Here is a 25,135-nt window from a genome sequence, read left to right on the forward strand (position 1 = left end):
ATGACAAGTAATACTTATTTATATATTTCAATTAGTCATTGGACATAGACACTTCATAGACATACACTCTGGAGGTAAATAATTTCACTTTTCGGTTAGTAACGTTACATGACTTTCTAGGGGTTGGGAAATGCACAAATGTTTGCAGAATGGAAGACATGTAGGTTGATTTTACTCTTAATATATCCATGAAAGCACTACACTGCCTCTGTGAATTCAATATTTTTGGTAAGAAAATGGCATTTAATTTGACTAGATATCTTCTTTGCCATTATGGAGATTTTTGCTGGATAAAATTTATCTGGAACAATTCTTGTTCAAAACTGGGTGAATCTACCTCTACCCCTAAAACCCTATCAATATACTCCTTGAAAAATATTTTTTTCCTTGAATCACTAAATGTGTCCTTTCGTAAATCCTATTACACACAAAAATCAAGGAAAAAAACAAATTGAAATTTTAGGGTCATGTCCCTCTAACTTCGCGGAATTGCCCATATGTATATATATATATATATATATATATATATATATATATATATATATATATATATATATATATATATATATATATATATATATATATATATATATATATATATATATATATATATATCCTGGTGTTGGAAGCAAGAAAAGAGGGCAAAGGCATAGGATCCACAGATCCTGAGTTCCAAGCCCCGTTGGGCCACTTAGAATGAATACACCAGTGGGCTGACTCAGCCTGTCATCCTTCCGAGGTCGTGAAATGAGTACCAGTATACTGGGCCGGTGTATACCCCGGTTAAAATAGGTGTACTCATATCCCTGTGTCGTAAGAGGCACGACCACAGGGCTGCGAATCAGGAAGGGCATCCCGGCGTAAAACATGTGCCAAATCACTATGCGGATCGCACGGATGATCCGCTGTGATGCCCCTTTAACTGATAACGAAAGAAGAAGAAGAATAGCCATTAATGAAGGAGCGATATGCATATATACACATACGTATGTACATACGTGTATATGCATGTACGCATGATGACGTGTACGCGTATATGTATGTACATACTGCGCGCATGCATACGTACGTTACATGTCGTACACGGTACAGACGCACGTACATATGTACGCATGCATACGCCCGTACATACGCATACGTACGTATATACACACACACACACACACATGTACGCATGTATATGTACACACATACTGCATATATGTACGCAGACACACACATGGCCACGCACACACATACGCACACACACACGTACGCATATACATACGTACGCATATACTACGTACGCACACATACGCACACGCAATACGCACACGCATACGCACGCACACACACACATGCGCACAAGGCATACGCATATACGCATGTACACATACATGCATTACGCATATACGCATGTACTGCGACACACACACACACACACACACACACACACACGCACACACACACACACACACACGCACACACACACGCACACACACACACACACACGCACACACACACACACACACACACATACGCACACACACACACACACGCACACACACACACACACACACAATGCACATATACTACGCACACACACGCATATACACACACACACACACACGCACACACACGCACACACACACACGCACACACACGCACACATTACTACGCTACGACACACACATATTACATGCATACATATTACACACACATACGCACACATACGCACACACGCATACACATACGCACACATTTAATACATACGCATACACACACATACGCATACAAGAGCATATACATTATTACTTGACATACGTATATGCTAATAATATGACATTGTATACGCGCATACATTGTATGACGGCATTGACACACATACGCACATTGACACAATACGCAATAATGTATGCAGCACACATTTACCATATGTAATTGCCATATGACATACCGCATTATGTATGACGTTACTGATTGATTACTGATTAATTTTAACATATGACGCGCATATGACGCGCACATTTCATTTTACTACATGCGCATTAATAATACGCAGACATACACACATGACATGTATAATCATATGACACACGCACGGCCGCATTAATCGCACACGCACATACGCACACACGCACATCATCACCGCAGACACACGCGCACATATGTACACGCACACACGCACACACGCATGCACGCACGCGCATTACTGCACGCATACGCGTATACGTCGCATATACCGTACGCACATTACGCATTACACACACACGCACGACACGCATTTCACGCATTGACACACACACGCACGCGCACACACGCGACACACATTAACCGCACACACACACACACACGCACGCACATACGCACACACACACACGCACACACACACGCACGCACGCACACATACCGCACGCATTACCGCACACACACACACACATGTGTACCGCATACCACACGCACACATCAGACACACGACACGCACGCACACACGCACACACGACATTATCCACGCACGCAGACACACAGCATTACCAGCACGCACGACACACACTACACACACACACGACACACACACACACACGCACGCACATTATCGCGCACACACGCCGATGTGTGTGCCACCACGCACACACGCACGCACACACACGCACACACACGCACGCACACACACACGCACATACCACACGCACACACGCACACATTACCACACGCACACACACACACACGCGCACGCACGCACGCACACGCACGCACGCACGCACACGCACGCACACACGCACACACACATTTACCGCCCATTACGCACACGCGCGTACCGCACGCACGCACACACGCGGCCATTAATAGCGACACGCGACCACGCACACACACGACTATATATATATATATATGAATATTAATATATATATGTATATATGTATATATATATGTATATATATATATAATAATATATGTAATGTATATATATATATATATGTATGTAATAATATATATATATATATATATATGTAATATAATGTAATATATGTAATGTATATATGTATAATATATATATATGTAATGTATAATAATAATATATATATAATATATAATGTATGTAATAATATGTATATAATGTAATATATATATATGTAATGTAATAATAATAATAATAATAATATATATAATGTAATATGTAATGTATATATGTAATAATATAATAATAATGTAATGTATATAATAATGAATATGTCTTCAATATGTAATATTAATATATAATAATGTAATAATGTATGAATAATAATAATGTGTATAATAGAATATAATGTATATGTATAATAATATGTAATATGAATAATAATAATAATGTGTACATCACATACATATAATGTATGTATGAATAATGTATGAATATAATGTAATGTATGAATAATATACATAATGTAATATGTAATGTATGAATAATAATATGTCTTAATATGTAATGTAATGTAATGTAATGTATATATGTATAATGTATATGTATAATAATGTAATGTAATGTATGTATATGTGTGTGTGTGTGGTAGTATATATTAATAATGTGTGTAATATGTAATATGTGTGTGTGTGTGTGTGTAATGTAATGTGTGTAATGTATGTGTAATATGTATGTGTGTGTATGTGTAATAATAATATGTGGTAATAATGTAATATGTGTGTCTGTGTGTGTAATAATGTGTAATGTGTATAATAATATATATATATATATATATATATAAATAATATATGTATATATATATGTATATATATATATGTATGTAATATATGTATATATATATATATATATATATATGTATATGTATATATATATATGTATATATATATATGTATATGTATAATAATATATATATATATATATATATATATATATGTATATATATATATGTATATATATATGTATATAATATATGTATATATATACATATATATATATATATGTATATATATATGTATGTCTTAATAATGTATATATATATGTATATGTATATGTATGTATATGTATATGTATGTGTATATATATATATGTATATATATATATATATATATATATATATATATATATATATATATATGTATATATATATATGTGTATATATGTATATATATATATATATATATATATATATATATATATGTATATATATATATATATATATATATATATATATATATATATATATATATATATATATATATATATATATGTATATATATATATATATATATATATATATATATATATGTATATATATATATATATATATATGTGTATATATATATGTATATGTATATATATATATATATATATATATATATATATGTATATGTATATATATGTATATATATATATATATATATATATATATATAAATATATACAGTGGTGCCCCCAGAATCCAAATTTAATTCGTTCCAAGAGGCTGTTCGGATTCCAAAAAGTTCGGATTCCAAAACTATTTTCCCAATAAGAAATAATGGAAAGTGAATTAATATGTTCAGGATATTGAGCCGAGGTCTGAACTCGTTTCATTTACGTATGTTGGAAGAAACCTTCATTCTTTCCACCGATCCAATATTATGTCGTCAAAAGGAATTTGTACGATCTCTGTGTCTCTTTCAGCATGGAAAGATCAAGGGAAGTACGGTAATAAATGGTGAATGGACCTTAGGGGAAACCCATCCCCCCCCTCTCTCCAGGATGCGGTTGCAAACGTAAATCATCGACGAACTCTGCTCCAGCCAATGGGAGCTCGAGGTGAAGATGATGAGCCGACCAATGGGCATTCGGATTAACCATGACGTCATTACGGTTGAACCAATCAGTGTCTACCTTATTGAGACTGCGTATGAAGCACGCGCCTTCACTTCCTCCTTCACTTGCTGCGATTTTTACCCTGAAGAGTGCAGCACGAAAAGCTTCGGTCACGATTATGTCCTGTTTGCTTGTATCCATATTAAAGTTATGTCATACCAAACATCTGTTTATAACATATTTCATATATTTATAAATATATTGATGTGGGCCGGGGGTCGGGTGAGAAGCCCACATGGGGGGGGGCAGCTATTTCGGCTCCCACCAGACTCCCTGGAATTGTAGGCCGTCGCACACGGATAATTCCATGATGCGGCGGGTCGCTAACCGACCCTGGACGCCAATAACTCAACTGTGTGACCTGGGGTCCTCCCGTCTATGGGTTAACCGGGTTACCTAATTAATCACGTGATTTAATTACCGGGCAACATGCCCTCGGTACGCCTTGACCGAACCAGATCACTTTACCGGATCGGATGCAGCCGAGTGACACTGCCAAGGACGTACAAGCTAAAAGGAACAGATCATTGGGAATAAAGTCCCAGCTTCGCGAGGATTCAAACCATGCTGGATCAATGCAAGAAAAGACAAAAACGAGCTGGGAACATTTCTAATAATAATTTATTTACAATGGGGTGAGAAAAGGTATGTGGCACATTTAATAGTTTTATTGAGGTGTGTAATGCAGGGAAAGAAAGAATGGTGAGAGGTGCGACAATATTTCAAGCAACTTATGAAAGCAGACACAGAGCAGACTTAACGTGAAATAATAATCTTCTGTAATCTTAAATTACGGGGCCAGGTGCCAGGACAACACACACACACACACACACACACACACACACACACACACACACACACACACACACACACACACACACACACACACACACACACACACACACACACACACACACACACACACACACACACACACACACACACACCCCGATGAAGAGAAGTTATTAAAGCAAGAAGGGGGAGGAGTTGAGGCTACGGTCTCTCGGTACCTTGTACAATTGATTGCCCGAACGTACCACCAATATGTTTGGGGGGCTGCTTCGTGGTGCGATACTTCCCCGATGGCTGGCGCATCGTCTCTCGCTTCATGGGGCTTCGTGCAGCTAGCGTCGAGATGCGACCATCGGCGTGAAGGAGGGACTTGAGCTGGGATGTTGGAGTCCAGGCGATAATGACAGGAGGCTGGAGTCCAGGCGATGACGAAGTTCAGTGCGTGAGAGAGAGAGAGAGAGAGAGAGAGAGAGAGAGAGAGAGAGAGAGAGAGAGAGAGAGAGAGAGAGAGAGAGAGAGAGAGAGAGAGAGAGAGAGAGAGAGAGAGAGAGAGAGAGAGAGAGAGAGAGAGAGAGAGAGAGAGAGAGAGAGAGAGAGAGAGAGAGAGAGAGAGAGAGAGAGAGAGAGAGAGAGAGAACGAGAACAAACGGCCCCGTGGCGTGGGGGTGGGCACCCTGAAGCGATACATCGACACCCGAATCGGGCGCTCTGATTGGCCCCGGCACCCCACGCGGCCTGGCCACGATGGTCGGAAGCAGCAACATTGCTCTTACGGCAAGGTGGCCCCCCAAGCCGTGAAAATGTCTCGCTCTGACCTCACGACATGATACGAATTGCCCACACCGGACTCCGCGTCATGAATTGCTTTGCAAGAATCCCCGGGCCGTGCCCTGACGACCGGCCAAGGGTGGCGTCGGTCCCGCATGCCTGCCCAGGCGCCTCCGATTTGTGCTGATCAATGCCTGCTCCGTGATGCATCACGCGGCCCCAGTGATCTGGACTGCGCAGTACGCCTCTGCCTGATCGAGGCTTCGCCGGACGAAGAAGCGAGGAAACGTCTGCTGTCTGTGGGGAACACCCGCGGCCGCCAGTGAGGACCGAGGGTAAAGTGTTAGGATAAATCCATGCATGTTTCGTGCAGTGCGCAAGGATCCGCCATGGCTCATGTGGTCAACGCTCGCGTTCGCCCGATTCTCCTATTGTGTGCGTGGGGCCAACTCCGATCTGTGTCAGGATTTGAGGGGAACGATCGGACATAATTAGATGGAGATTTGGAATGAAAAAGGATATAGATAAGTGTCAGATGGAGAAATGGAGGGAAACGAGAATGCCGATATAATTAGTCCAGAAATGGGTTGAAAAGTACACGCTGCCCGTATCATGCACAACGTGGTGTGGTTGTCGTTTTACTATTATCCGCCTCTGACGATGTAGCTATTGGCACCAAGCTACTAGCCACGCTCTTGCCGATATTGGGTCATTTGCTTCTGTGTTGTGCAAAACCACATCTGTGCAGCCTCTTCAAGAGATATTCATTAATATTCTTTCTCAATGCAACCGGCAATCTCATCCCAGATCATCAGAAGCTTGAGTCGATCATCTCGAGCTGCCAAGCATACTGTATAACTTTCCGCAAAAGTTTGGTTGAGGGATTGCTTGAGGACGGGAGCTCTCCGCTGTGCTACGCTATGCCGATCGGTTGTCCGAGCACAGTGTCTATTTCCAACAACTTCTGAAAGGTGCCAATAACATTGTCTGGGACATTTTAGGATTTGTGTCTGGAATAAGCTCAGATTTAGGATTTTTTTTCATCTTTTTTGTATTGCTCCACTGCAAACCAAAATATTTTTTAATTTCAAAAATTTTCGGGAAGAAATGGTGCATTATTTTTAAAAAGTGCAAGGGTGTCAATACTTTTTGCCATGACAGTCCGTGACTTGGGATCTTTAAAGTCCACCAGCCTGCCTTTCATGTTTCACTGCTACCAGCTGTTTCTTGTTTTGAACAGCTTGATCATTGACCATCTGTTTTGATTCCATCCAGGTCACTCAACTCTGGACCTACTACTGCTCCTTAATCAACAGGAGTTCGAAGATATAAATCTCAAACTAGATGGTCATGCCCATCTACATGAAAATATCTCAGGCATTCAAAACAGTCTGGCATCCTGCTTTACTTCAAGCAAGGGCTGTCTTCTGAGTGTAGCACATAAGCCTGCCTCCATTTGTAGATTTCTGACTTCCTCCACTAACTCAGATTGTTCTTCAAACCACACCTGAGTAAACTTCTAAATTCCTTCATGAATGCACACTTCAACTCTTCTGTTCCTTGCTCCTCTTTTCTGTGGAACCACCTTTTTGAGCCTGTTCTATCTCCCTCTTCCCTCTCCCTCTTCTCTCTGGATCTTCAAGTTCACTGTGCATCACCTTCTCATTTCATTCGCCATTTTACCCACTTTATTTATTACCCCCATTAATCCTCCTTAACCAAACTCTTTTACTTGCAGGTTGCTGTGCACCCCTCTTCTCTCTTTCTCCCATTTTAGTGTTCATCCATTCCATTGCTTATTACGTCCAACTGCGGCCTCACTGCCCCATTGTCAGTGCATACCCACCGTCACCTTTCTCTTTGATGAGCATCAATCTTGTAAATAAATAAATAGATTTTTTAAAAACAACTACATCAGCACTCCTTGGAGTGTATACCTCCGTTCGGCTGAACAGTTTACATTTTGTATCCCACTGATAGGCCGGATCTGTATCCGGACCTTAACAATCTAATTGGCGTGTTCTTGTCACCTATGTTACTCATCCACCAAGTTTCATTTGAATTCGTCCACAACTTTTTGAGATGTCATGCCATATATAGTTTTTGATCACATCCATCAATGGTGATCGAAGAATCATTTTTAAAATTAAAAAAATATTCGTATCTGGATCTGGATGTGAATTTTTACCAAAATCTAATCATTTTGGCATTGTCACACACCCAACCTGTCCACCAAATTTCGTCTGAATCCGTCCACAACGTTTTGAGATATCCAATTCACAGATGGACAGAGACCGACAGACGGGTGAAAATATAACCGCCGCCCACCTTCGGTGGTGGAGGTAATAAGTAAATGGGAGCTAATATTTGACACCAAGGTAGGTATTTCTAGCATTTTCTGGAAGTTACTTCTGGCAAAGTGGGAATGATCAAACTCCTGAAATGTCTGGACCATGACACATCAAACTCAAAATCACTCTTAATCGACACAGCAGTTGCTTTGCAGAAAATGTCAGTATCAATATCCATATTTCTCTTCTCTTTTACATCTGTACTTTGCAGATGGAACATCAGTTCTGCTGAAGCAGTCTCAAAACCATGATTATGTTGGGTGGTTTGCCTTTGCCTTCCCCTTCGTAATTTAGCCACGATCCTAGCAATAACTCACCAACTTTGTGTGAAAGGCACCAGAGGATATTTAACGTCTACCAGCTCCTGCTAGCAGATGAAACAACCAGTTTACAAAGAACAGCACAATCATTGATGCACCAGCCTGCCTGCGATGCACCGATCTGACTGAATAGTCTGATCGAGAATAGAACCCAAACTTGACAGCTAAAAGTAAATGTGTTGCCTCTTCAGCATCCAAATGTCCTCAAATCGAGATATACCTCACCTCAATATATGATCACAAGTGAAGAAATTTACCTTATGATTGATTGGATGAGTGGACTTTCAACTTCTGAGGCACTCCTGAAACTCTGCTGTCTCGTTTCTGATCTTGTTCTTCTGCCCTTGTTCATGTATGGCTGCAAAGTAGATTTGTATGAAAAACGAACTCGAATTTACTAACACCTTTAGCTTTAAATCGTTCATTACAAAAAGGGAGGTGTGTGTGTGTGTGTGTGTGTGTGTGTGTGTGTGTGTGTGTGTGTGTGTGTGTGTGTGTGTGTGTGTGTGTGTGTGTGTGTGTGTGTGTGTGTGTGTGTGTGTGTGTGTGTGTGTGTGTGTGTCACATTTCATTCCAAAGGTCCGGTTCCAATGGAAAGCTAATAATCAATTTACTTGGAACAAAAATTTGTGTCTCTTTAATTTTAAACATGCCTGTTTTTTAAAGCCCTCTTTAAAGTTTTGAAGAAGAAGATGTGGGAATAGTTACTTAATGCAGTGGTTCCAACAGCAACATTTATTATTCCTCAACAGCAGAAACGCTTTCGGACATGGAAGGAGCACACAAACATCATCATCATCATCATCATCATCATCATCATCATCATCATCATCATCATCATCATCATCATCATCATCATCATCATCATCATCATCATCATCATCATCATCATCATCATCATCATCATCATCATCATCATCATCATCATCATCATCATCATCATCATCATCATCATCATCGTGCTATGAAAGATCCTTTTTTTTTACCTCCACCACCAAAGGTGGAAGGAGGTTATGTTTTCACCCCTGTCTGTCTGTCTGTCTGTCTGTCTGTCTGCACGATATCTCAAAAAGTTATGGACGGATTCGGACAAAACTTGGTGGATGAGTTGGTTAGGTGACAAGACCAAGCTGATTAGATTTTAGTTCAGGTCCGAATCCAGATCTGGATTATCAGTGGGATACAAAACGTAAACTAATCAGCCTGGCCATTCTAGTTTCTTGTGTTTCACTTCATTTTTTTATCCTCATTGAGATTCACAGATAGACAAGCGATATGTTTGTGAAGTACAACATGCTATATTTTAATTAAACCTGTTTGTAAATCAATAAGTAGGCATGGCTAGTATACATATATGATAACTAACCAATGTGAGTGTAGGGGATGTTTTGCACAAAGTAGATGTGGTAGAGTTTGATGATGAGGATTAACGACTGATAGTAAATGATGGAAATGAGCTTTTGATGGATTGACTGACTTGACATCCCACTGCTGTGAGACCAACACACCTGGAATTCTCATCTATTCATGTCATCATGTACTGCAACATTTTATGCAGTAAATTTAATGATGAGAAAGGTGATAGCTATTAATTGATATTTCATTGCTTTATGGACAATTATCTGTGAACACCCATATATTAAGTGCATTTTAATAAAAATGCTGCTCATTTCAAGGCTTGAGGGTAGAATATGTATGACATTCAATTGTCATTGTGTAATTATTTTTACCCCATACGCGTAGCGCAAAGCGGGGTCAACCATTTGGCTCTGTCTGTCTGACAGACATCAGTCGATTAAAAATCGAGGAACTACTCAATTTCAATTTAATTTTATATTGAACACTGGCACACAAATTAGAACATGAATCGGAACACGAACCTGCAGTTTAGCAGTGCGTTACTTTGGCTCTGAATTTGGCGAATTGTACGGAATCTCGTCCCGTTGCTTTTGTCTGTCTGTCTGTCTGTCTGTCAATCAAACAAAATATAAAATCATTCCAAACTGGAAGTTTACTGTTTTTTATGGATGTCACAAAGGGCACAAACAACAGGCAGGAGTCTAATTGAACATGCTAATTAAGGTGGTAAACTTCCGATTCAATCTGTTTTATGTAGCCTTCAAAACTTTGATTTTATTTAAGTTGAATTATATATTTGAACACTGTAGAACATAAATCGCTTTGTTTGCACTTCCAAAAAGCTTTGGTTTCGTCGTACTTGGACAAAATTATATTCTGTCTCGACCAATCAAATTTGCCGTGTGCTCCGAGGGTGGAGTACCAGCGAGATTCAGACAAAAATGGCAGTGCCTCGTGATGCAACAAGAGCTAACTTCATCCAAAAGGTCTGCTTTTTTAGTGCATCTTTTTCTTTAAGATTGTTCCAAAATTTACAGTTTATCAGAGAAGAGTTGGTAGAGGGTTCACCATTGGACTGTTCTGTTTGACCCATCGGCTTCATATGGTTGTCACTATGTAATGCCTGTTATTCAAACTTCTTGAACAAAGCTATTGTGTGTTCTATGAACTTTCTCGTTTTATATTTCTTATTTTTCCCCAATTTATTATTTATTTTCCAACAAATTATTTTAAATGAAATGTTGCTTTCAGTGCTCTGCATACTGTCATGTTTCTTTTAACATGTTTGTTTTATGTTCTAATACCCTACATTATAACAAAAAACTACTTTTAAGCTGTTGGCATAATAAATTGGAACCTAAACCCTCTGAACCCTGAGCTCCTTAGACTTTTGGCTCCCCCACCCTGGGCTCCCTGGAGAAAAATCCGGCCGCTCTGGTATATGGAGGCTTGAATACTGGTCGGTATACCAGCCACTTGTATATATGGAGGTTTCAATAGCGACTGGTAAAACGCCTGCGAGGGTTCAAAAGGTTAATTTGTTTATACCAACCTGTCATTGCATGTTCCTGGAACTCCCACCCTTGATTCCCTCCACCATAACCACCTCATCTTCCCTCTTACAAAAATTGACCCTCCCATTTGGGGCTGTAGCTTCAACGTTTTGTTTTTTAATACAATTTGCATTTTCATTGTTGATAGTAATTGATTTCAGGCATTTTGCCAACAACTCGCTGCGATTCCTCTGATTATTTCTGCATCCCACATCACACAGCATCCATACAGAATAATAGGTTGCGTGAAATCAATGCACTTGTTCCTCAAGAGCCATTTTATAAAGATATATTTATTGCATATGCAATTATGATGACATTTTCTATGCTGCTTCCCCCCTTCACTTATATACACCATGATGCACCAACGTCAACCCCGATCCATGCGTACATAATATATCGTCGGATATTGAGTGAGCTCACAAACATTGGTTTATTTCATCGGGATAAGTTATTGAAGGTTTTTTTGTTCTTTCCTTAAACTTTCCTCTTGCTTATACTTTTCATCCTACAGCAACAGTCTGATTATATTTTTCGTTACCACGTATATATTGCACTTCATGGCATGACTGACACATTCGGGATGATGTTCTAAATAAAGCTGATGTCGGAACCATGAGGGAATGCTCAGGTTTTGAAAGCTACACTTTTGCTTTGCTCCTTCGATTCGGAAAGGTGGAAGTGTTAACAACAATGTCTGAGCCAAACCTTAAAAACTGCAGATAGATGTGGAATAAATTCTTCTGAAATCTAGTATGATTAGAAAGGCAATTGGTGTGCATCATTTTGTATTACGACTGTGCAAGAGCATGTTGTGCTGGGTGAAAAAGAAAATGACACTAAAATAAATTCACATGTTCCAGGGTCATTTTACACACTTAACCGAAATTGCCTTACAACTATCCTTTACTAGTTTATTCACACAAACGTTTGGGCCTCACCATTAGCCACAATATCTCTTGGGCAAACCACACATCAAAATTGGCCTCCAAAGATGGCCACCATCTGTGCATCCTCTGTCATGCCAAGTCCTTTTGACAAATCCAAACTTCAAACAATGTACATGGCCTTCATCTGCTGCTCAATGAAATAGTGCTCTACCCTTTCGTCACATGTCGATGTCTTCAAAAACAAGGTCCTCAAAATCATTTTCACCAGATTTCATAAGCCTGGTGTTGGCTTAATGGTTAACGTGGCTGGCTTAAGATCTCAGGGTCTTGAGTTTGAGCCCCTGTTGTCATGCTGTTGAAATAATACCAGGTGGGTTGACTCAGCCTGTCATCCTTCCGAGGTCAGCAAAATGAGTACCAGCTTATTGGTAACAGGGGCATTGTATCAGCGGCACGGCCTTGCTTCCAGAAAACGATGCAACCAGCAGCCACAGGCTGCATACAAAACAACAAGAACCAGACTCAGTGGCATAATGGTGAGTGTCCACTTTGAATCTGGGAGGTCGGCAGTTTGAAAAATTCTCAAATGAGGGCAGCAGGTACAGGATGTGAGCACGTTTACACAATATATCGAGCTTGTCATGATTTATGGACAGCAGTAAGCAGTATAGGCAATTTCAACTAATTATACCAAAGACAATTTTGAAGCAGATAACAAAGCAATACTATATAAAAGGCAATATTATAAGATCAGTGCACTGAAATGATGTGATAAATTGTACTTTGTTTTAAACACTGTGCAAAGTTGGGAACACATGCACTTGCTTCTGGGAATCACCCCAGTGCAATGAACAGTCCAACATGAACTCACAAGCCTTGAAGAAGCAGCGCAACGCAACAAAGGATGCTCCAGATAGCTGGGTTTAGGTCTAATGATGCCGGCCTCCGATGAATGTTGAGGCTTCAAAAGAATCCCTGTCTCGAAAGGACAATCCCCTTGAGCATGATGTGATGTGATCTCAGAGACAAGACTTCACCAGCACCTCCTTTCCTTGGTGTGGAGTGTCCTCGGTGTCTTTCGGTCATCATCTTATGCCTTGCATAGCTGAGATGCTCATCGCCTCCCAAGGGTCAATCACATGGCTTCAAAGCCATAACTTGTCAGGACATGTTTCCACTTACTTGGGCCAATCCCTGCACAGCCATCCAGCTGTGCTGTTGTCCAACAATTATGATTGATTATGACACATGGTGCTGCTTGTTATATGTCATTTTACTGCTATCAAGGTAGTTCACATGTCTCTGTTTGCTTAAATAACTTTGTGAATAGTGATCGATTATATGACAAAACTGCAGGATGGCATGCATAATAATCATGCACAGACTAATTTCCAAGTCCCATAACAACAATAATTACCTCAACGATTCCACGAATCAAAGCAAATCGTCACAAGAAAATGCACTCATTTTCATCACAATATCGTACCCTTGTTTCAGTACTTGTGAAATGACCCTATAAATTATTAATGTAGAAGCATACTGTCAAGTTTCACATCTTATAGGTCGTATCAAAAGGACCTTTATGACAACTTGACCATTGAAGGGAATTCGTTGTTCTCCTTATGTGGTGTCATAAACATAACTAAATATCGATTTCGTTCAACTACAGTATTTGTATTCTCTATCTTGTACTTGAACAGCATAAAACCTCATTCGACATAAACAGGTTGTTTATACATTTAAAATATCTATTACGAAAATGTGAAGGTTGGTCAGTACCTCCATGACTTTAAATACAGAATAACAATAAAATAAGGGTGATTATAAATGAATAAAATTACAAGTTATAATTGTAAAATTCCAATCTATACCAACAAATGTCAGCGTGCATGTGTGTGTGTCTCCTCCATAATTCTAAAACCATGAAACCTAGCAGCCTGAAACTTTGCATGAATACTACGGGAACTCCAAGGAAGTGCAAGAGTGAAAATTGGGTGTTTGGGTTAATTAAAACACCCCTTTTGAAGATAATTAACGGCCTTGCTTAATTATCCTTTATCAGACGCCATTCTCTGCCACCTCGCTCTCTGGGGTCTTAAGGCATATCCTGGGTTACCTTGCTGGGGTCTGAAGCCACCATGTTTTTTGGCCTGCTCAACCATGGCTTGACTTGGAATAGGCCGCAACGATTTCTTAATGATCGTTTTATTTTTTCACTTTCCTCAATCATATTATCGAATGCCTGTTCATCATAGCTACGAATCACTGAGTGCATTGTAATGCTTATAAACGCCTGGAGATGCCAGCGTTCGTGGCTTTATTTCAGTTATGCATATGGCATAGCCTTGAGAATCTCTTAAACTAAGCCAAATTACAAAATTTAAGTACCACAATTTAATTTTGCAGCCTTTCTGACTTCTAAAAAACAGTGTTAGTTTGTCTAATTTTGACGTATTTGATATTTCAGGCATCTCTGGGAGGGTGTGTGTTTAATATGACGGTTTGGAGATTGCTATCGCTTCCCAATCAACCGTTTCGTTGGAGTGCTTAAGCCACTTGGTGAGTGCACTACAATATTCCCACCATTACTGGATACTGTGTGTCAATCGACTTGAAAAATGTTCAGGAGGCATTCTCCTGCGTTGGCCCCGCATTGTTCTGTGGTGTATCGGGCGATGGCTGTCTTGCTGAAAATGTGCAATTTCCCCTTTTTGTATGATATTCTTTCATTATACGACCCGTCACATTGGCATAAATAAATACCAAAAAAAAAAACATAACATTTTGTTAATATCCATGGCAGGATAGCCTAGAGGTACGCACACTCGCTCTAAGCTGTGTAGCCTGGGTTTCAATCCTGACCCAGTTATCAACTGTCACCCCGGCGTTTCACAGGCAGGGTGATTCATCAATGTGTGTGCCGTTAAACTGGATTCCACATCTGCTGGAATCCTGCTCCTCTCCTCCTTATCCACTTCTCTTCTCTTCTGCCCTCCCCCTCTATCTATCTATCTATCTATCTATCTATCTCTTCCACCCATCTTCTTCTCTCACTCTCCGTCTCTGCATGTATCCGGACAGTGGTTATCTCTGCATGTATCCGGATGGTGGTTATCTCCACACGTATCTGAACGATGGTTAGGTCCGCATGGTAGTTATCTTCATATGTGTCTGGATGGTGGTTATCTCCATACGTGTCTGTTTGGCGGTTATCTCCGCACTTGTCCGAACGGTGGTTATCTCCACATGTATCCGGGTGGTGGTGATGTCTGGATGGTGGTTATCTCCAAACGTGTCCAGATGGTAGTTATCGCGCACATATTCGGATGGTGGTTATCTCCACAAATGTCCAAACAGTGGTTATCTTGGCACGTATCTGGACGGTGGTTGTGTCCAGATGGTTATCTCCATACGTGTCTGGATGGTGGTTATATCCGGATGGTGGTTATCTTCATTTGTATCTGAGCGGTGGTTATCTCTGCACTTATCTGGATGGTGTTTGTGTCAGGATAGTGGATTTCTCCACACGTGTCTGGACAGTGGTTATCTCTGCACGTATCCGAACGGTGGTCATCTCTGCATGTGTCCGGACGGTGGTCATCTCTGCATGTCTGGACGGTGGTCATCTCTGCATGTCCGGACGGTGGTCATCTCCGCACCTGTCCGGACGGTGGTCATCTCCACACGTCTCTGGACGATGGTCATCTCCGCACGTGTCTGGATGGTGGTCATCTCCGCACGTGTTCAGACGGTGGTCATCTCAGCATGTATCCGGACGGTGGTTATCTCAGCATGTATCCGGATGGTGGTTATCTCCGCATGTATCCAGATCGTGGTTATGTCTGGAGGGTGGTTATCTACGCGCGTATCTGGATGGTGGTTATGTCCAGATGGTGGTTACCTCCATATGTATCTGAACAGTGGCTATCTCCACACATATCCAGATGGTAATTATGTACGGATGGTGGTTATCTCCACAAGTTTCCGAACGGTGGTTATCTCCGCACGTATCCGAACGATAGTTATCTCCGCACGGTGGTTATTTCCGGACGTGTCTGGATGGACCCTCCTCTTTCACTGCCTTATCTTTCCCTCCCCTCACTCTGCCTAGCTCTTTTCTCATGCTGCCTTCCCTTGCTCTCCCCTCATGCTGCCTTCCCTTGCCCTCCCCTCATGCTGCCTTCCCTTGTCCTCCCCTCGTGCTGCCTTCCCTTGTCCTCCCCTCATGCTGCTTTTCCTTGCCCTCCTCTCATGCTGCCTTCCCTTGCCCTCCCCTCATGCTGCCTTCCCTTGCCCTCCCCTCATGCTGCCTTCCCTTGCCCTCCCCTCATGCTGCCTTCTCTTGCCCTTCACCTCATGCTGCCTTCCCTTGCCCTTCACCTCATGCTGCCTTCCCTTGCTCTCCCCTCATGCTGCCTTCCTTTTGCCCTTCCCTTGTCCTCCCCTCATGCTGCCTTCCCTTGCCCTTCACCTCATGCTGCCTTCCTTTTTCCTCCCCTCATGCTGTTTTCCTTTTGCCCTTCCCTTGCCCTCCCCTCATGCTGCCTTCCCTTCCCCCACCCCTCCTCGCTCCTCCACCCCTCCTCGGTCTCCCTTCCTCCCTTCACCCTACCCTCCACTTCCCTCTGTCCTCTCTCTCCCTCCCCTTAATATTCCTTTATTTTCTCATGGATAATAATACATGATATCTCTAAAATGTGCAGTTATCTAGTTTCAAATCGTGTCCGACTTCTTCTGGTGACATTTGTGATCAGATTTCTTCATATATCCATCCTGAATTGCTTCCCGAAGCTCTGACCACGACAGCTTGGTTGCAACCTTTACCCCATCCATCCAGCACATACATGTACTGCCTCTGTCTCTTCTTCTTCTTCCCTCAACCATACCCAGCATGTTGTTTTCTCCAGATTTTCAATTTCTGCACCCATGATGTGACCAAAATATGACAGTTTCTGATTTAGCATCAGCACTTCCAGTGTACATGGTGGTCTAATTTATTCAACTACCAATTTGTATGTTCTTCTTGCAGTCCATGGAATTTTTCACATTCATCAAAAACATCAGATTTCAACATTTTCAATCTTCTTCGTTTCTTTCTTTTTCACTGTCCACGACTCATATCAGTATTTTGCAACTGAAAATACTAGAGCATCCATCAGCTTCCTCTTGGTTTGTACTGTTTTTCCAGATCTTCATCAATCCTGATATTGGTGTTCTCCCCAAAGCTAAACGTCGATGAATTTATCCTCTACGTTCTCCACTCGCCCCAATTTTAGAACCTACAACTTGGAGGAAACTTTGCACGATTTCCACGTGATCGTTTCCCAATCTGAATACGTCCATCTTCTCAGTTGACAAGATTTTAGTCCTTGAGGTTTAAATAAAGACCAGCTTTTTTCACTTTCCTTCTTCTTTATCTGCAGCAGGTTTCATCAAGTCCTCTTTTACTTTCTGCCAACAGAGTGGTATCATCAGCATAGATGAAGATTAAAGAGTCTTCGTGGTCTCATGAGTCTTCGGGGTCTAAAAGGTCTTAGGGGTCGAAAGGGTATTGTGTAAGAAATGAATTCAATTTCCACTCAGGTTGAGCATACAAAGGAGAATGTTTAATTACGTACGTGCACACATACGGAAGAGAAAAAAAATCCATCAATGAAACTCTCAAAAAATAACCACACCAATGCAAGCCCTTTATGCGAAACAGGGACATGTACGGGAAATGATTAATCGAGCAAGATAAAAGAGAAATAGCTTTTCATCTGTGAAAAAGTAGCTATTCTCAAAGTTCAAAATCAAAGTAACTGCTTCCTGCGACTGGGAAAGGAGCGAAACTGTCTGAACAATGTAGGCAAGGTCCAAGTACAGCCAATCACAAAAGAGCACAACAGTCCCTTTGAGGTTCCACATGATTTGGAGGTACAGATAGTTACACAGATCAAGGGAGTGAATCATTACATCGGCACGTTCTCAGCATTGATAAAGAACAACATTATATTGATTGGTGGTGCTCACAGAACCTCGGCAGCTTTTACAATGCGTCTGCACAAAAAGCCATGCATTATATTCATTAAATTTGTGAACTGATTAAGAAATATCTAAAGTTATGTTAAATCGTGTACTAATTAATATACTTAAGTCTTCCTGGAACTTGTGCAACATTTCCAGGTTGTTACATAGTTTTAATCAAAAATGTTAATGTCATTGTCAAATTAACACAAATCAATGTCACAAATCAACATCAACTGAAGGCAGATATATGTTTACAGAAAGCAAATGTACCAGAATACATGGTTAATCATGTTTACAAGGGAATCCTTTCAACTCCAGCATTTTAACGAAGTTCAAATAATATTTTATGAGTGAGGAACAATGTCTTTATTCACTCACACCAATTACAGGTGCTTAAAGAGGAAATCTTCGACATTCTTAAAGGGTTTTAGGGGCCTTAAGGGGTGTTAAGGTCTTCATGGTCTTTATGGGTCTTGGGGGTGTACAGAGGATGGAGGGTTTTAGGGGTCTTCAGGTTCTCATGGGTCCAATGTAATTCATACAATACTCACATTCTGTGTGGACAAACAAACAAACAGACAAACAAACATATGGACTCAAATGCAACACCCTCTCTGGCAAGGGTAACTTGAATGGCACTTGGTAGAGCGCACACCTCTGCGAGGCTGAACAGTTTACGTTTGAGCTATCTGGGCGACCCACTGGCTGAGCACGCAATTCTTCCACATGTAGAAATGCTACTCTCTTTTCCCCGCTGCTTCCTGAGCACTCACTGCCAACCATAGGAGCAGCGAGGACCTGTCCACGAGAGAGTCTTCCCCCATGGGGGATGATTCCATGGCTGCTATTAATCACCACAGGGGGCAAATAATGCAATTATCAATGAACAGGAAAGAAACATTCTAAGTATATGTGGAAAAATTATAATGTTCCACATGTACTTGTAAAGTTTCTTTACTGTTCATTGATAATTACATTACTACACCCCATGTGGTGATTAATAGCAGACATGGAATTGTCCCCCATGGGGGAAGACCCTTTCGTGGACAGGCCCTCGCTGCTCCTATGGTTGGCAGTGAGTGCCCCAGAAGCAGTGGTGGAAAGAGAGTGGCATTTCTCTGGGAGAATTGCATGCTCAGCTGGTGGGTTGCTCAGATAGCTCAGATGGCAAATCGCTGGTATGGTTTTCCAGAGAGCCTGGGTTTGATTCCTGGTCTCAGTCTCTAATTTTTCCACATATACTTATAAAGTTTACATTTTGTATCCCACTGATTGGTAGGATCTGGATCCAGATCTGAACCAAAATCGAAACAACTTGTTCTCATCACATAACCAACGAATCCACCAAGTTTTGTCATAACTCGTCCAAAACTTTTTGAGATATCATGCAAAATATCGTTTTTGTCCCAATCGCTCAATGGTAAGAATCACTTAATTGTTCATATCTGGATTCGGATTTGGATCTACACCAAAATCGAATCATTTCATCCTTTTCACACACCCAACCTGTCCACCAAATTTCGTCCTGCTCATGGACAAAAGAACAGACAGACAGGCAAACATGGGGTGAAAACATAACCTCCGTCCACCTTTTTTGGTGAAGGTAATGAGCAAACGATGTCCAAGTATATTAACTGTTCACATAAATCTGGTTTGACATCTTGGTGAGAGATCTGGCAATTCGCTTTGTTCGAAGTAGTTTTATTTGTAAAACAGGATGTCACTTGGGACGTAGCAGTGTACTGATTCGATCAAGGGTTGTGAACCACTGCGCTAACACTATCTGAAAGGGATTAGTAACAATCAACTTTGACCCTCTCTACTATTTTATTGTATTTTCTGAAATACAGTTTTAAAGTCTGAATAGATCTTCTTGAGGGCAACCCTGTATATTCCATTATTATAATGGCAGTTGGCAGGCATTATTTTATGAGTTTGTCTTCGGACATAATTATCCCTCACCGTATGCCAAGCATCGTGTTTCCTCTCAGGATCCATACCTTCTTAAGAATCATGAAACCTATAACATATGTGGTTCAGAGTCCAAGACTCAAACTCCCAAACTGGTCAGCAGAAAAGCACATTTTGGTGCAATGACACTGCATCTCGGACATGGGTATTGCTGTGCGAAGAGATCACGGGAGACCACACAGTCTGATACCAAAGTCAATAACGAATAGAAATCGGGTCTGGTGTCAGGTGTCGCCTGTGTAATAAAGCAATATGTGTGGTTTGCATATAGATAGACTGTTGCCATATAGGGAATTTATTTTAAGCTTCTCCTGCATGTCTCGCGGCCGAGTAAAACCCCTCGGAAATAATAATAATATGAGTTCCCCAGCAAGGAACTTCAACCCAGGAGCAGGCCATTTGGCCCATCAAATTTGTTTTTGTCCATGCTCTATCCTTTTAAATACTGAGCGTCAAGCAAGGAAGCAGCATTTACCATTTTAACGTCTTTGATATGATTCAACCAGGATCAGGTTCACTATGCCATCTTGCCATTAAAATGTTTGAGCGATTTTGGTGATGAAAAGATAGGCCGACAGAATTCAGTAGAAAAGAGGAGTCATGAAAGTTGATATTTTAGTTATCACAAGTACAACTAACATTATAGGTTTCAATAATTTTTCAAGATTATATAGTCCAGCACCGTGGGAAACCCACGGACATAGACATGTATGACATTTGGACATCTTGAGTTAAATGCTACTCATAGAGTTTTCCAAAATGGGTACTGGCAATTAAACAAGCACAGAAATTATGTCATGAAAACAATTTATTTACTTCAAAAAAAGGTGAATACATGTCCATGCCAATGTGAAATGCAGTTTGTTTATAAATCCTGTATATGCACACACTATTCAGCCTTGAAAACTCGAGCAAAAACCGAAATTATGCACAACCACCTTGCATTGATTTTGCCAGTGTATAGCATAAAAGGCCGTCAAAATGATATGTTGGAGTGTTTTTATTAAAGATTAAGAATATTGATTGTGGCTATTTTCTAAACTATACATGGGTTGTAATTAAAATGTAGGCCTACCTTTCTTTCATGATAGACGATGTGTTGTTCATTTTTCAAGTATACATCATCACAGAAGTCCTCTTCGTCGTCATCGTCATCGTTATCGTCATCATCTTGTCTACAGAAGTGAAGGTAGTCCTGTCGATTTTCCGGTCTGCATTATGATTGGTACTTGGTTAATTTGGTGGTTGGTGCAGGATGGAGTGCTCATGATTGGGTGACGGTCAGTGCAAGTGGAAACGCCCATCCCACCAAACCTTGTCTCGACTCTGTTTGAAAGTTTCTTCTTGAGTGTACACAATTGGTCTTTGAGCTATGTATAGGCAATAGACTGCTGCCTTGATCGGGTGACGACACATTAATTATAAAAGCAAATTGCTTTATTTAAATTCCATCATTGCTTTTTCCACACACTTAATCTAATTTGTGAATGTAAGCAATTGAACATATTGAGAAATGATTACATCACTTCAACCGATTAGTCCAATCTTCATTACAGGAATCCAACTGCTGCCTGGTCATATTGACGGAACACTGTACGCCTTTACTTTTCAAATATAGTTCATAGTACCTGAAAAAACAATTGGATAAATTGCATCCTAGGATTAAGGGATGAAATCGGGGGAGGGGGAGTGTCTTCATTGAGCGTTATGTAATATTTTAGGGGGTGCTTGTTGAAGGATTATGGAGCGTTCCAAAAAATACTTCACATGATTTTTGAATTGCCCTTACCCGAAGGGTGATTGCGACACCCTGGAAACACACACACACACACACACACACACACACACACACACACACACACACACACACACACACACACACACACACACACACACACACACACACACACACACACACACACACACACACACACACACACACACACACCTACTGTGAGGAAACTTACATATACAATTCTGACAACTCAACAAAAAGCTCCCTCCCAGCTCTATCCCATCTCTACTCTCACCCTCCTCCCATTCATAAAAGTAAACGGGAATTCCCACGTTGAAACAGTGGAATATGTAACACTTTCTGTTCTCCTATCATGCAATCATCGACTTCACAGAAACCTATCACAATTTTAAGACAAAAGAGTCAGAAATCATAGCAAACCTGGGTAACCTCTGCAGTATAAGCACTGCTTGAGAGAAAGGGTTCAAAAGAGTAAATACTCAGTTCTAAGGGGCTCTAAAGGGTAAATTTCAAACTTCCAAAGGATTCTAAAAGGACAAATCGCAAAGTTCTAAAGGGCTTATCCTGAATGGTTTTAAAGGGTAAAATATACAAATTGTGGGCAGAGTCAGGCGAAATGTCCAACCAATGGGTGAAACTTGTACAGACGCACAGATGGCTCCATATATATATATATATATATATATATATATATATATATATATATATATATATATATATATATATATATATATATATATATATACTAGCAAATCCCACCCATCGTGTTGCCGACTGGAATGCCATGAAGGGGAGAGGGAGGGAGGGAGAGAGATGAAGGGGAGATGAGGAGGGGAGGGGGAGGAAAGAGAGAGAGAGATAGATGGAAAAGAGCAAATAAGACCTGTCACTTCTATAAGATAACAGCAAATATGGCCAAAGCTGACCTTGCCGTGATATTCAAAATCTAAAGTCATGTATAGATATTTATCCTCATCACCATGTAATGAATCTGGGGTGTGTTCAGTTACCAAGTCTCTTGTCGAGTACTCGCCAAGTGGCTTGAGCACTCCATTTGAAACCGTTGATGAGGAACAACTAGCTAGCTGCTTGGTAACTCAACACACCCCTGGACTTCTCTACAGCATACAGAACATACAAAATGCCAACAAAAGGATAGTTTAAAAAATAATAATTTGAGACTTTAAATATTAATTATGACTATTTTCCTTGTAATGAAAATGTACCTTCTTAAGTTTTCAATGTGTTGCATTAGTTTTTTTAATGTATATAAACTTGGAGGTGATGTTGAGTGTACGAAAGTGGATGTGTACATTTCAAAGTGAAGGTGTACATAACTTCATTAAAGTGTATATGTACATAATAACTTCTAAAAGAAGAAGTAAAAAAAACTTTCAGGAATTTCCCCAGGCTCCTGACTAATTAATTACGTACGTCCTCAAATGTTTATTTACTTCACATAATATGTGAATTACATGTCTCTGCACATGTGAAATAGTTTGCCAGATAGGAACTGACCTTTTTTATAAGATTAATTATTATTAGTATTAGACGTTGGCAATATCTGAAGACAATGGTCCTTTAAAGAGTCTATTGGATGTTAAATATCCCATGGTGCTTTTCGTAAAGAGTAAGCCATTTTGTCCCAGTACTCTTGCGAAGTTCTTACATACTAATCGAGAGCAACAACAGTATGGTAACCTGTCAAGGGTTGATAGGCAGAACCGATGCTCATGAAAGAGTTAACATATTGTCAGTTGAGTGTTGGATAACCAGTGGCCATGAAACAAAGAGGATACTGGCATGGTGATTGTGGAGGTTGAAAGAACAAGTGAACCATTCTCAAATTCCTGTATGACAGTATTCATGATGTTTGATGGGTTATTTTTGGGAGGGGTGTGGGGCAGTGATCTATGTAATGCAAGTGGTTTGAATTAAGCCCCTAATTAGACTGATTGATCCTCCCAGTATTAGTTGCTGTAACCTCCTTGGGTTAGTAAATCGCTGAAAATTGTGACTCTTCCGGTAATTGCTATCACAACACTGGGCTGATAAGCATTAGAGTTAAAATCGTTGTCCATTTCATTGCTACTAAGGGCAAGACACACTTTGTGTTTGAAGAGCTTTGAATGACTGTGATGAGATTACAATCACACCATGGGCATCTTGAAATGTGGGGGAGGGGGTCGAAAGGAAGGTTAAAAAAAAAGAAAGACTTTCGACCAGGTCGGCTATTTTCAATGACAAATTCTGCAGTCTGTAATATTAGTGCAGCTGGATAATGATAGTACTGTCGTACGAGGCATCTTCTGGTCACAGGTGAGAGATAATAGCCTCATAAAATGAAATTCTTGTGAATGTGGAACATTCCAGAAATGAGAGTGAATCTATAGAAGAACTTCACTGTAATCCTGCTTCTGTATATAGCTTGTAATGTAGTTGGTATGGAAGAACTGTATTTTGATTTTACAAATCTGACATTTAATTTGTTCCTTTGGTGTTGCTTTATCCTCTATTGAACTTAAAATTAGTTTCTGCTTTCAATTTCATG

General features: G+C 40.4%; 1 long non-coding RNA gene across 1 annotated transcript in view; it reads left to right on the top strand.

Annotated features, from left to right (window-relative positions):
• LOC147032418 (uncharacterized) overlaps window positions 1-23,179 on the top strand; it is a 116,133-nt gene extending 92,954 nt beyond the window's left edge. The window contains exons 2-3 of the long non-coding RNA XR_015055160.1: window positions 15,316-15,407; window positions 21,920-23,179. This is a non-coding gene — a long non-coding RNA (uncharacterized LOC147032418). The remainder of the gene's footprint in view (window positions 1-15,315; window positions 15,408-21,919) is intronic.
• Window positions 23,180-25,135: the final 1,956 nt, after the last annotated feature.

Source organism: Eptatretus burgeri, chromosome 2 (assembly GCF_056783735.1).
Source record: "Eptatretus burgeri isolate ZD-2024b chromosome 2, Ebu_testis_v1, whole genome shotgun sequence".
Lineage (NCBI taxonomy): Eukaryota > Metazoa > Chordata > Myxini > Myxiniformes > Myxinidae > Eptatretus > Eptatretus burgeri.